The sequence below is a fragment of the Artemia sp. Qi Xiang Cuo genome, chromosome 2 (genome assembly GCF_049724085.1).
Source record: "Artemia sp. Qi Xiang Cuo chromosome 2, ASM4972408v1, whole genome shotgun sequence".
NCBI classification, from domain to species: Eukaryota; Metazoa; Arthropoda; class Branchiopoda; order Anostraca; family Artemiidae; genus Artemia; species Artemia sp. Qi Xiang Cuo.
This window is the reverse complement of record NC_142795.1, coordinates 67,916,061-67,928,397: the sequence shown is the minus strand read 5'-3', so window position 1 is coordinate 67,928,397 and position 12,337 is coordinate 67,916,061. Positions and strand designations below refer to the sequence as shown.

General features: G+C 34.4%; 1 protein-coding gene and 1 pseudogene across 3 annotated transcripts in view; both read left to right on the top strand.

The window, feature by feature from the left end:
- Shrm (shroom) overlaps nucleotides 1-12,337 on the top strand; it is a 245,268-nt gene that overhangs the window by 193,393 nt on the left and 39,538 nt on the right. The window lies entirely within an intron of this gene.
- On the top strand, nucleotides 7,519-11,479 carry LOC148955537 (polyubiquitin-B-like; annotated as a pseudogene).

Here is a 12,337-nt window from a genome sequence, read left to right as displayed (position 1 = left end):
CCTGTCGGACAACAAAAACAAACAAAAAAACCGTAGCATATGGTATTTTCTAAGGACCGTAGCCCTCATCCCCTCAACACAAAAATCTTGGTCCTAATGACCCCCTCTTTCGAAAAAATATTTTTTTTTTGAAGTTTGTGCTCAATCTCCTTCCATGAGACAAAACAGGGTAGGCTTGTCAAAAGTTTGTTTAAGATTCGTCACTTTTCAATGAAACCCATTGATTGAGTAGTAAGCGCCCAATTACTTGAAAAGGGACACGCAAACCTACGCCTGAGGCATGGATATGTGTGTAGGTTTTCAAGTAATTGGGTTACCAGGGTCATTTAATACCGGTCCTATTAAGGACAAGTTTTTCTGACGTAGATTTCTAGTTCATGATATACAAGGTTTTTTTTTTAGGTTAAATCCGTGGTCATTCATCTTTAAGTTGATTAGTAGGTTTTTTTTTAAACTTGGCTATTCGTTTCATAGGTTTAATTAATAGAACGACTAATGTTTTTTGAAAAGGGTAATTACTTCTTTAGTTTACGAGATTTGTGAATTTTTTGCGAAAAAGTATTTGTGTAAAGGTATTGCGATGGTTAAGAATGCCTCATGGGTGAAACTCAGAATTGATAGGAGGCAAGATCAAAAAAAGGGATAATTAGTGATTGGAAAATTTTTTAATGCTTTTACAATCGGAGATGTTTGTTTAACATTTGCAAAAAAGGGGTAATGGAATTTGCGAATTGGAGGAGATGTCGTGATTATGTACTGTATAATACACAAGTGATGTTTTGGAGAGTATTGTCAATTTAACGAGAAATGACTGAAAAGTGTTACTGTGATCTGATTGAATTGTCGCCGACAATGAGATTTAATCTCTGCTAAGCCTATTGTTATTGCGAAAGGGATTACTCGATTTACTTCTTAGTGTTAAATGACAGATTTCCAAATACGATCATTTTGAAAAGCAGACAAAAAAATTGGTTTGTTCCCTCATTTCTTTAGGGCAGGAGATAACTTAATTTACTTAGACAATGAACGATATTAATTAGTGATTGATTGTATCAGTGGAGAAAAAAAAAGGATTAAACTGATTAACAGTTAAGGTAACCCCAAAGGAGCTGTTAACTGAGGTAATTTGTTATAAATTTGAAAAATACCAAAATATATATCCAAAAAGTACATAGATCCAAAAAGTTGGGTTGATCTAGGTTCACTTAGAGTGGCACGCCACTCTAAGTGAACCTAGATCAACCCAACTTTTTGGATATCTCTCTCACTATGACTCTGTTTGTGTGTCGTGTCTGTGCGTGTCTCGTCTCTATGTGTGTGTGTCATCTCTGTGGGTGTGTTGTCTAAAAAACCAGTCTGGTTGAAAACGTGGAGTTTTCGTACTGCTCCCTTTTTGCAATGTGTAGGAAGCAGTGGGGAATCCCCGCTCATTTGGAAAGGTGCCAAGCAAAGGCATGCAAATAGCATGTAGTTTCAAAACGTGTTTAATCACGTTTCTTGAATGAAGTATCTGTAGTGTATATTCAAGAGGTGAAATCAATAAAGAGATTGTTGCTTACTTACTTACAAATACTTTCATAATTTCTTGAATGAAATTTCCGTATTGTCTATCTAAGAGTTGACTTCAAGAAAGAAATCGTTAATTACTGAGAATTTTTTCATAATTTCTTGAATTAAATTTCTACATCATGTAGCTAAGTGAAAATTGTTTGTGATAAAGAGAAAAAAAAAGTTACTTACTTGCTATTTTTTCATAATTTCTTGAATGAAGTATCTGTACTGTATATCCAAGAGGTGGAATCAATAAAGAGTTTATTACTTACAAATAGTTTCATAATTTCCTGAATGAAATTTCCGTACTGTGTATCCAAGAGTTGACTTCAAGAAAGAAATGGTTACTTACTGAGAATTTTTTCATAATTTCTTGAAATTAATTTCTACATCGTTTATCTAACTCGTGGAAACAATAAAGAGTTTGTTACTTACTTAGAATTTTGTAATAATTTCTTGAACGAAATGTCTTTTTGTTTATCCAACTGGTGAATTCAAGAAAGAATTTGCTACTTAGACTGAGAATTTTTTCCTAATTTCTTGAATTTAATTTCTACATCCTATATCTAACTCGTGAAAACAATAAAGAGTTTGTTACTTACTTAGAATTTTGTCATAATTTCTTGAATGAAATGTCTTTTTGTTTATTAAAAAATTTAATTAATTAAATAATTTGCTACTTAGTTAAAATTTTTTCATAATTTATTTAATTAAATTAAATTTTTTTGTATATAAGAGTTGACTTCAAGAAAGAAATTGTTACTTACTGAGAATTTTTTCATAATTTCTTGAATTAAATTTCTGCATCATTTAGCTAAGTGAAAATTGTTTCTGATAAAGAGAAAAAAAGTTACTTACTTGAGATTTTTTCATAATTTCTTGAATGAAGTATCTGTACTGTATATCCAAGAGGTGGAATCAATAAAGAGTTTGTTACTTACTTACAGATATTTTCATAATTTCTTGAATGAAATTTCCGTACTGTGTATCCAAGAGTTGACTTCAAGAAAGAAATGGTTACTTACTGAGAATTTTTTCATAATTTCTTGAAATTAATTTCTACATCCTTTATCTAACTCGTGAAAACCATAAAGAGTTTGTTACTTACTTAGAATTTTGTCAAAATTTCTTGAACGAAATGTCTTTTTGTTTATCCAACAGGTGAATTCAAGAAAGAATTTGTTACTTAGACTGAGAATTTTTTAATAATTTCTTGAATTTAATTTCTACATCGTATATCTAACTCGTGAAAACAATAAAGAGTTTGTTACTTACTTAGAATTTTGTCATAATTTCTTGAATGAAATGTCTTTTTGTTTATTCAACAAGTGAATTCAAAAAAGAATTTGCTACTTAGTTACAATTTTTTCATAATTTCTTGAATGAAATTCCCGTATTGTGTATCTAAGAGTTGACTTCAAGAAAGAAATTGTTAACTACTGAGAATTTTTTCATAATTTCTTGAATTAAATTTCTGCATCATGTAGCTATGTGAAAATTGTTTGTGATAAAGAGAAAAAAAGTTATGTACTTGCGATTTTTTCATAATTTCTTGAATGAAGTATTTGTACTGTATATCCAAGAGGTGGAATCAATGAAGAGTTTGTTACTTATATACAAATATTTTCATAATTTTTTGAATGAAATTTCCGTACTGTGTATCCAAGAGTTGACTTCAAGAAAGAAATGGTTACTTACTGAAAATTTTTCATAATTTCTTGAAATTAATTTCTACATCGTTTATCTAACTCGTGAAAACAATAAAGAGTTTGTTACTTACTTAGAATTTTGTCATACTTTCTTGAACGAAATGTCTTTTTTGTTTATCCAACAGGTGAATTCAAGAAAGAATTTGCTACTTAGACTGAGAATTTTTTCATAATTTCTTGAATTTAATTTCTACATCGTATATCTAACTCATGAAAACAATAAAGAATTTGTTACTTAGAATTTTGTCATAATTTCATGAATGAAATGTCTTTGTTTATTCAACAAGTGAATTCAAAAAAGAATTTACTACTTAGTTACAATTTTTTCATAATTTCTTGAATGGAATTCCCGTATTGTGTATCCAAGAGTTGACTTCAAGAAAGAAATTGTTACTTACGAGTTGACTTCAAGAAAGAAATAGTTACTTACTGAAAATTTTTTCATAATTTCTTGAAATTAATTTCTACATCGTTTATCTAACTCGTGAAAACAATAAAGAGTTTGTTACTTACTTAGAATTTTGTCATAATCTCTTGAACGAAATGTCTTTGTTTATCCAACAGGTGAATTTAAGAAAGAATTTGCTATTTAGACTGAGAATTTTTTCATAATTTTTTGAATTTAATTTCTACATCGTATATCTAAGTCATGAAAACAATAAAGAGTTTGTTACTTACTTTGAATTTTTTCATAGTTTATTGAAAGAAATGTCTTTTTTTTTTTATCCAGCAGGTGAATTCAAAAAAGAATTTGATACTTAATAACAATTTTTTCATATCCATGAGGTTACTTCAGGAAAGAATTTGTTACTTGCTTACAATTATTTAATAAGTTATTAAATTAAATTTCTGCATTGTGTATCCATGAGGTAACTTCAAGAAAGAGTTTGTTACTTACTTAGAATTTTGTCATTATTCTTTGAACGAAATGTCTTTTTGTTTATCCAGCTGGTGAATTCAGGAAAGAATTTGCTACTTACTTACAATTTTTTTCTAATTTCTTTAATGAAATTTCTGTATTGTGTATCCAAGAGGTGACCTCAAGAAAGAATTTGTTACTTACTTACAATTTTTTCGTAGTTTCTTTAATGAAGTTTCTGCATTGTGTATCCAAGAGGTGACTTCAGGAAAGAGTTTGTTACTTGCTTACAATAGAACTATTCTAAAGAATAAAGACGGGTTAAGCTGAAAGATATTTATTGCTTAAACCTATTGACAAATAGCTCAAAGAGACAAACAAAGCACAAAGAAATAAACACAGCCCAAAGAGACACAAACATCATAAAGAGACAAAAGAAGACCAAAAAGACTCAAACACCCTAAACAGACACACATTCCAACGAGACACAAACCGCCAACAGAGACACACACATCAAATAAAGACACCCACATCTCAAAGAGACACATACAGCTCAAAGAGACTTACACGGCCCAAAGAGACGCACAGATCCAACAGAGTGACACAAAGGCCAAAACGACACAAACAGCCAAAAGAGGCATACACAGATCATAAAGATTCAAACTGCCCAAAGAGATATACAGCCTAAAGAGACACACACTGCCCAAAGACACACACAGTCTAAAGAGACATACACACAGTCCTAAGAGACACACAAAGCCCAAAGATAAACACGCACAGCTCAAAGAGACAAAAAAACGCCCATACCGACACATACATACCAAAAAGATTCAAACCCTCCAAAGAGACACACATTGCCCAAAGAGACACACATGGCCTCTAAGAGACACAAACAGACAAAAGAAACACACACAGAACAAAAATATTCAAACTACAAAAAGAGACATACAGCCTAAGGAGACACACACACAGACCAAAATGACTCAAACAGCCCCAAAGAGACACACATAGCCCAAAGAAACACAAACAGTCCAAAGAGACAGAAGACCAAAGAGACAAACACAGCCAAAAAAAGAATAAAACATATAAAAGATAAAAAAAAATATAAAAAAGAATAAAAACGAAAAAGTAGACGAACCCCCAAACGAGACGAAAAACCCAAAACGACAACAAACAACACAAAAAAAAAAACCGAAAATGCATACAATTATATACCAAGAAATTCAAACATCCCAAAGAGACACACATAGCCCAAAGAGGCACACACGACCCCTAAGAGAGACACACAGCCAAAAGAAAGACACACAGACCAAAATGACTCAAACAGCCCAAAGAGATACACATAGCCCAAAGAAACACAAACAGCCCAAAGAGACAGAAGCCCAAAGAGAAAAACACAGCACAAAAAAGGCTCAAACAACCCAAAGATACACAAACATAACAAAAAGACTCAAACTTGTCAAATAGACACACAAGCAGACCAAAAAGACTCAAACTTGTAAACTAGATAAAAAGCCCACTGAGACAAGAGAAGCACACAACCAAAAGAGAGACAAACATCCCGGAGAGACACAAACATACTCCAGAGACTCACACAGACCCTACAGATTCAAACTACCAAACGAGACCTACAGCCTAAAGAGACACACACAGCCCGAAGAGAAACATAAAGGCTCAAGAGACATACACACACTTTGAAGAGAGACGCATAGCCCAAAGAAACACACAGCCCAAAGAGACACAAACAGCCCAAAGAGACAAAACAGATCAAAAAGACTCAAACAGCTCAAAGAGACACACAAACAGACCAAAAAGACTCAAACAGCTCAAAGAGACACACAGCCCAAAGAGACAAGAGACGCACACATCCAACAGAGAGACACAAAGCCCGAAGAGACACAAACAGCCAAAAGAGGCACACACAGACCATAAAGATTCAAACTGCCCAAAGAGACATACAGCTTAAAGAGACACACACATCCCAAATAGACACACACACAGGATAAAGAGAAATACACACTTTTCTAAGAGACACGCAAAGCCAAAATACACACACCCACCGCCAAAATAGACAAAAAACGCCCATAAAGACACATACATACCAAAAAGATTCAAATCCCTCCAAAGAGACACACATTGCCCAAAGAGACACACATGGCCTCTAAGAGACACAAATAGCCAAAGGAAACATACACAGACCAAAAAACGCCCATACAGACACATACAGACCAAAAGATTCAAACGCCCCAAAGAGACACACATAGCCCAAAGAGGCACATACGACTCCTAAGAGACACAAACAGCCAAAAGAAAGACACACATACCAAAATGACTCAAACAGTCCAAAGAGACGCACATAGCCCAAAGAAACTCGAACAGCCCAAAGAGACACAATCCCAAAGAGACAACCACAGCCCAAAAAAAGACTCAAACAACCCAAAAATACACGCACAGAGAAAAAAGACTCAAACAGTCCACAGAGACACACAGCCCAAAGAGACGCAAAGAGCCCAAAGAAACACAAACAGCCCAAAGAGACATAAACATCCAAAAGAGACAAACACAGACCAAAAAGACTCAAACAGCCCAAAGAGACACAAACAGACCAAAAAGACACAAACAGCACAAAGAGACACACAGCCCAAAGAGACACACACAGTCTCAAGAGACACAAACAGCTCAAAGAGACACAGACAGGACAAAGAGAAACACAGCTCAAAGAGACAAACACAGACCAAAAAGACTCAAACAGCCCAAAGATACACATACAGACCAAAGAGAGACGCAAAGCCTAAAAACGACACAAATAGCCAAAAGAGGCACACACAGACCATAAAGATTCAAACTGCCCAAAGAGACACACAGCCTAAAGAGACACACACTGCCCAAAGTCCCCCCTTGTTCAACTGAATCCCTCCATGTAACTGAACCCCTGTATAACCAAAACCCTGTACAACTGAACCCCCGTGCTACTGAACTCTCGTACTACTGAACCTTCGTGCAACTCAACCCAATTTAACTAAACCCCTCGGGGAATTTTAGATCCTATTTAAATTGACAATACTCTCCAAAACATCACTTGTGTATTATACAGTGCATAACCACTCATCTCCTCCAATTCGCAAATCCCATTACCCCTTTTTTTGCAAATGTTAATCAACCATTTCCGATTCGTCGTTAGGTATTTTTCAAATTTATAACAAATTACCTCAGTTAACAGCTCCTTTGGGGTTACCTTAACTGTTAATCAGTTTAATCCTTTTTTTCTCCACTGATACAATCAATCACTAATTAATATCGTTCATTGTCTAAGTAAATTAAGTTATCTCCTGCCCTACAGAAATGAGGGAACAAACCAATTTTTTTTGTCTGCTTTTCAAAATGATCGTATTTGGAAATATGTCATTTAACACTAAGAAGTAAATCGAGTAATCCCTTTTCGCAATAACAATAGGCTTAGCAGCGATTAAATCTCATTGTCGGCGACAATTCAATCAGATCACAGTAACACTTTTCAGTCATTTCTCTTTAAATTGACAATACTCTCCAAAACATCACTTGTGTATTATACAGTACATGATCACGACATCTCCAATTCGCAAATTCCATTACCCCTTTTTTGCAAATGTTAAACAAACATCTCCGATTGTAAAAGCATTAAAAAATATTCCAATCACTAATTACCCCTTTTTTTGATCTTGCCTCCTATCAATTCTGAGTTTCACCCGTGTGGCATTCTTAACCATCGCAATACCTTTACGCCAATACATTTTCGCAAAAAATTTTCAAATCACGTAAAATAAATAATTAATTACCCTTTTCAAAAAAATTACTCGTTCTATTAATTAAACCCATTAAACGAATAGCCAAGTTTAAAAAAAAAAAAAAACTACCAATAAACTTAAAAATGAATGACCACGGATTTAACCTTAAAAAAAACTTGTATATCATGAACTAGAAATCTACGTCAGAAAAAATTGTCCTTAATAGGACCGGTATTAAATGACCCTGGTAACCCAATTACTTGAAAACCTACACACATATCCATGCCTCAGGCGTAGGTTTTTCCTTGTCCCTTTTCAAGTAATTGGGCGCTTACTACTTGATTGTATGTAATTACTATAATGAGAAACACTTGCTTGCCTCCAGGCCTCGGGTACCCGTTGCTTTATGTCGCACGATTGTTTTTAAAGTTGAAGATTTGTGATTGACTGGGAGATACGGACACTTACAATTATATAGGTAGAGGTTAGACATAATAATTCTTACACTGTTTTCAGTGGATAGGCCTACGATAATTCATAGAAGGTGTGGGAGATTGGTCATTTTTTCAATTTTATTCAGACTCCTTCTAAACCTAATTTTTGACTTTCAGTACTTTTTTTTAACAAATTAACGCCATATTATTCACTTGCGAACAGGAATTTGTACTGATTTTCCTCACTTAAATTCTCGGACGGAAACTGCTCCTACAGGAAGTTTATAGACCTCATTATTGCCCTCTAACCAGGGGTGTAATTTGCCATGGGGCAGGGGGGGAGGGCAGGTGGCCCTTCCAGACCTGTATTTACCCCCCCCCCATACCTGGGTTTGCCCCTCCTCCAGCTGAAATATAGCTTCTTCAAAAATCTGGCCAAAACTAACATAAGCCTGCATAATTGAAGCATCAACAAAAACGGATCAGTTTTCTTAAATATATTTACTTTATAGTACTATAAACTATCCTTATAGCACATTTATAGTACTTTCATAGCACCAATTGGTTCATTTTTCAGTTTTTACTGTCATTTTCACTTGATTTGGGAAAATTGGCTCCAACTTTGCCCCCCCCCCTCCTCCAGGATTTGGACGAAATGACACCATTGCCTCTAAAACCATGAATTTGAGATAAGTTTTTTCGTTTAGGGCACGGCGGTCTGTAAATTAGTTTTATTGATATCTTGTGTTTTAGTTTTAAGCTGCGGCTACAAAACCTTAATTGTATTCAGTGGCTTACTGAGTTCTATGTCCTTAAGCTGTTTCGTTTTTAGAAATTAATTTTTCTGGATATGATAAGGCGCGTTTAACTAATTCTAAAGTCGTTTTTGAGGTTGTTTCTTATTCATAGCACATTCTTGACTTTGACAGTATTTATTTTGGAATGGTTTCAAACCACGTTTCCTCACTTTTGTAAGCTTCTTCGTTATGCAATTCTTCACTTTTGTTCACTGCTTGTCTATTTAAAAAAATAAAGCAATCAGCCGAGAGTGTTGAATAGCTTTCATTAATATTCACCTGCTATAGATAATTTTTAGCTAATCTGTAAGTGGCTGGTTAGGTGTCATGCATGAGCAGAGACAGTTTTAGGAGGATGGACAGAGAGGTCACTTGCCCCGGGTGTAGTCATTTTAGGGGCGAAAAACTCCAATTAAACAGTCTGACGATTATAAATATTATAATCATTTTTTAATTATTGAAATTTATTTTATTAAAATAAAGTAGAAGGCGCAGTCGGCAACACGTATAAGCAAATTGAATCTGAAATTTTCATTTTGTCAGATCTTCATCACCATTTCTTGAAAATAAAAGTAAGTAGACGGAATTTAATTAATTCTTAATGTTTTTTTGTCATTTTTCATTCGAATTTTATTCATAAATAAAATTTTGTTAATAAATGAGAATTTTGTTAAAATGTGACTTGAAAATTTTTGGGAGACAGGGGAGGGGGCTAATCAAGATTTTGCCCGAGCACAAGAGAGACCAGAACCGCCACTGTGCTTGAGGGGGACCCCCTCTGGTGTATTTGGCTAATTGTTAAAAAAACGATCGCAAAATCAGGGTTTAAAGCAACGGTATTTTATCGGCTCAATATTTAAGTTTAAAATATTAATATATTGATTCGGATAATCAAAGGAGGTGAAAATTTTGGCATGACATTCTTTTGAATTCAGATTTTGGTTGCAACTGTTCTATCGACCGGAAATTAAGAAATTGACTGGAAAGAGTATTACGCTGGAAGTTGAGCTTTCAGATACGATTGAAATCGTCAAAATCAAGGTCCAAGGTAAGGAAGACTTCCCTCCCGACCAGCAGCGTCTTATTTTTTCTCGGAAGCAGCTTTAAGATGGCTGTACTCTATCCGACAATAACATACAAAAGGAACTGAAGCTTTACCTTGGCCTTCGTTTGAGAGGTTATCTGCAAATTTCCTTAATAACCTTTTTGGAAAAACCAAAACTGTCGAAACTGAGTTGTCAGATACCGTAGAAAACAGTTGAGACAGAAATTCAAGATACAGGCATTCCCCTTGACTAGCAACATCATATATTTGCTGGGATGCAGCATGAAGAGGGCCGTACTCTCTAACTATAATAATAATAATCTGTATTTAAAAGCCAATTAAAGCCATATACAAAAAGACAAATACTAAAGAAAAATTACACTTCATTTGACATCCTTCCCATCAATACAAAATTTCCTACTGCCCCAATATAATGGGGAGTCCTAGACCTCAATAACTCACAAAGCAGCCTATCTTCACCCTCCTGGATAATTAATCCCCTTAAATGAGATAGTTGCTTACACCGGAGGACGAAATGGCCCAGCCCATAATCATTTTCCCCACATCTCAAGAATCTAAACCCGGCCTCCGAACCTTCCCTCTTTTCCTTGCACCCTTGGTATAAATTGAAAGACAATTTGCTCGAATCTGAATCCAAATCCTCAGATATTTAGTGGGCAATCCCAGCTTGAAATGAAACTCCTCACCAAAATTCTCTTTTACTTTTCTATACAAAGTGAGACTCCGAGATTTGTCCACAGCTGATTGCCATAGTTGCACTTTTTGTTCTTCAAGTCTTGTACTATATATCTTGAAGAGCTTTTCATGATCTTCTGGCCCTTTTCTCTTGCCCCGCGATCTTCAAAATCTATCCTTATCTAATATCCTTTTGATTTGTGCTGTCCATGATGTTTTGTTACACTGAAGGAGAAGATCTTCATATGCTGCTCGGGCAAGTCTAGTCTGGGGAAACATGCAGAAGAAATAAACGCCTCACCTTTTTCTTTGTGTGAGATGTGGCATTGAAATTTTTGTTACGATCCTCACTGGAAAACTGTAGCTATCGGTATCTAGACGTCAGATACCATTGGAGATTAAGACAAAAATTCAATTTAAAGAAGATAATCCCCCTGAACAGCAGTATCTTTTTCTTTCTGGAATTAACCTGCCCTTCGTTTGATACCCGATATGCACATTTTTGTTAAAACCTTTACAGGAAAAACCGTAACTGTCGAAGTTAAGCCATCTGAAAAGAACGATGTGGCTTTTATACATATTTTTTTTTTCCGAGAGCTTTGTAGGGTGGTCACAGGAGTATGAAAAAAAGTGGCTGAGAAGTGTAATATTCAGAAATACTATAACTCTTTTGGCAACAGTTACTGAGGCTATGAAATTATAATTTTTATATGTTTTGAAATATAGAAAAGTCGGATAAATACCATGTTTCTTATAAAAGTGTTTTCTCCCTTTTTCTATTCTTTTTTTTTTATACTTGAGTCTTGCTTTTCGTAACATTTGTTTTTTTTGTAAGTTTTTCATTCACAGGGATTTTCCTCAATTTTTGATCTGTTTTTATCTTACTTAAGCATATTTTTATTGGTATATGTCTGTTTCCTTTCTGATCATGACTTTGCATAGAAATTGTTCTTTAAGAGCCTATAGAAAATAATTTAATGAATTTGAAATTTAAACCCATGAAAAACTTTTTTTTTGTCCTTGCAGTTACCTCATGAACGTGTTGTAATGTAAAATAGCTAGACGCATTCTTTTCATTCTCAACTGAATTTTTTCATTTTGGTCTCCCCTTTTTTGTTTGTGAATACTTGGGTTGGGTTTTCCTGGCATTTTTTTTTCTTTCCTATAAGGAATTCCCTCAAATTTTTGAATAATTTTTTTCATGCTTTTGTAACTAATCCTGTTTTCTAGTAATCAGTATTTTTCTATTTATCTTTCAAGTCTTGCGTAGTTATAGTAATTATTTATGCATCTGAACTGCAAATAAGAAATTATAAAAAGCACTATAAGGCAAGCTCATTAAACACAGCACTTGGTTTTTGTGTTTTTGTTGTTTTCGTAAAATGGGAATAATTTCGAGTTTTGTTATCACAGTTTAAGTCTGTGCCGCTCACTTAATGTTGAAGTCCAGATTTTATGGATTGTATTGTATGCGGTTGAGCT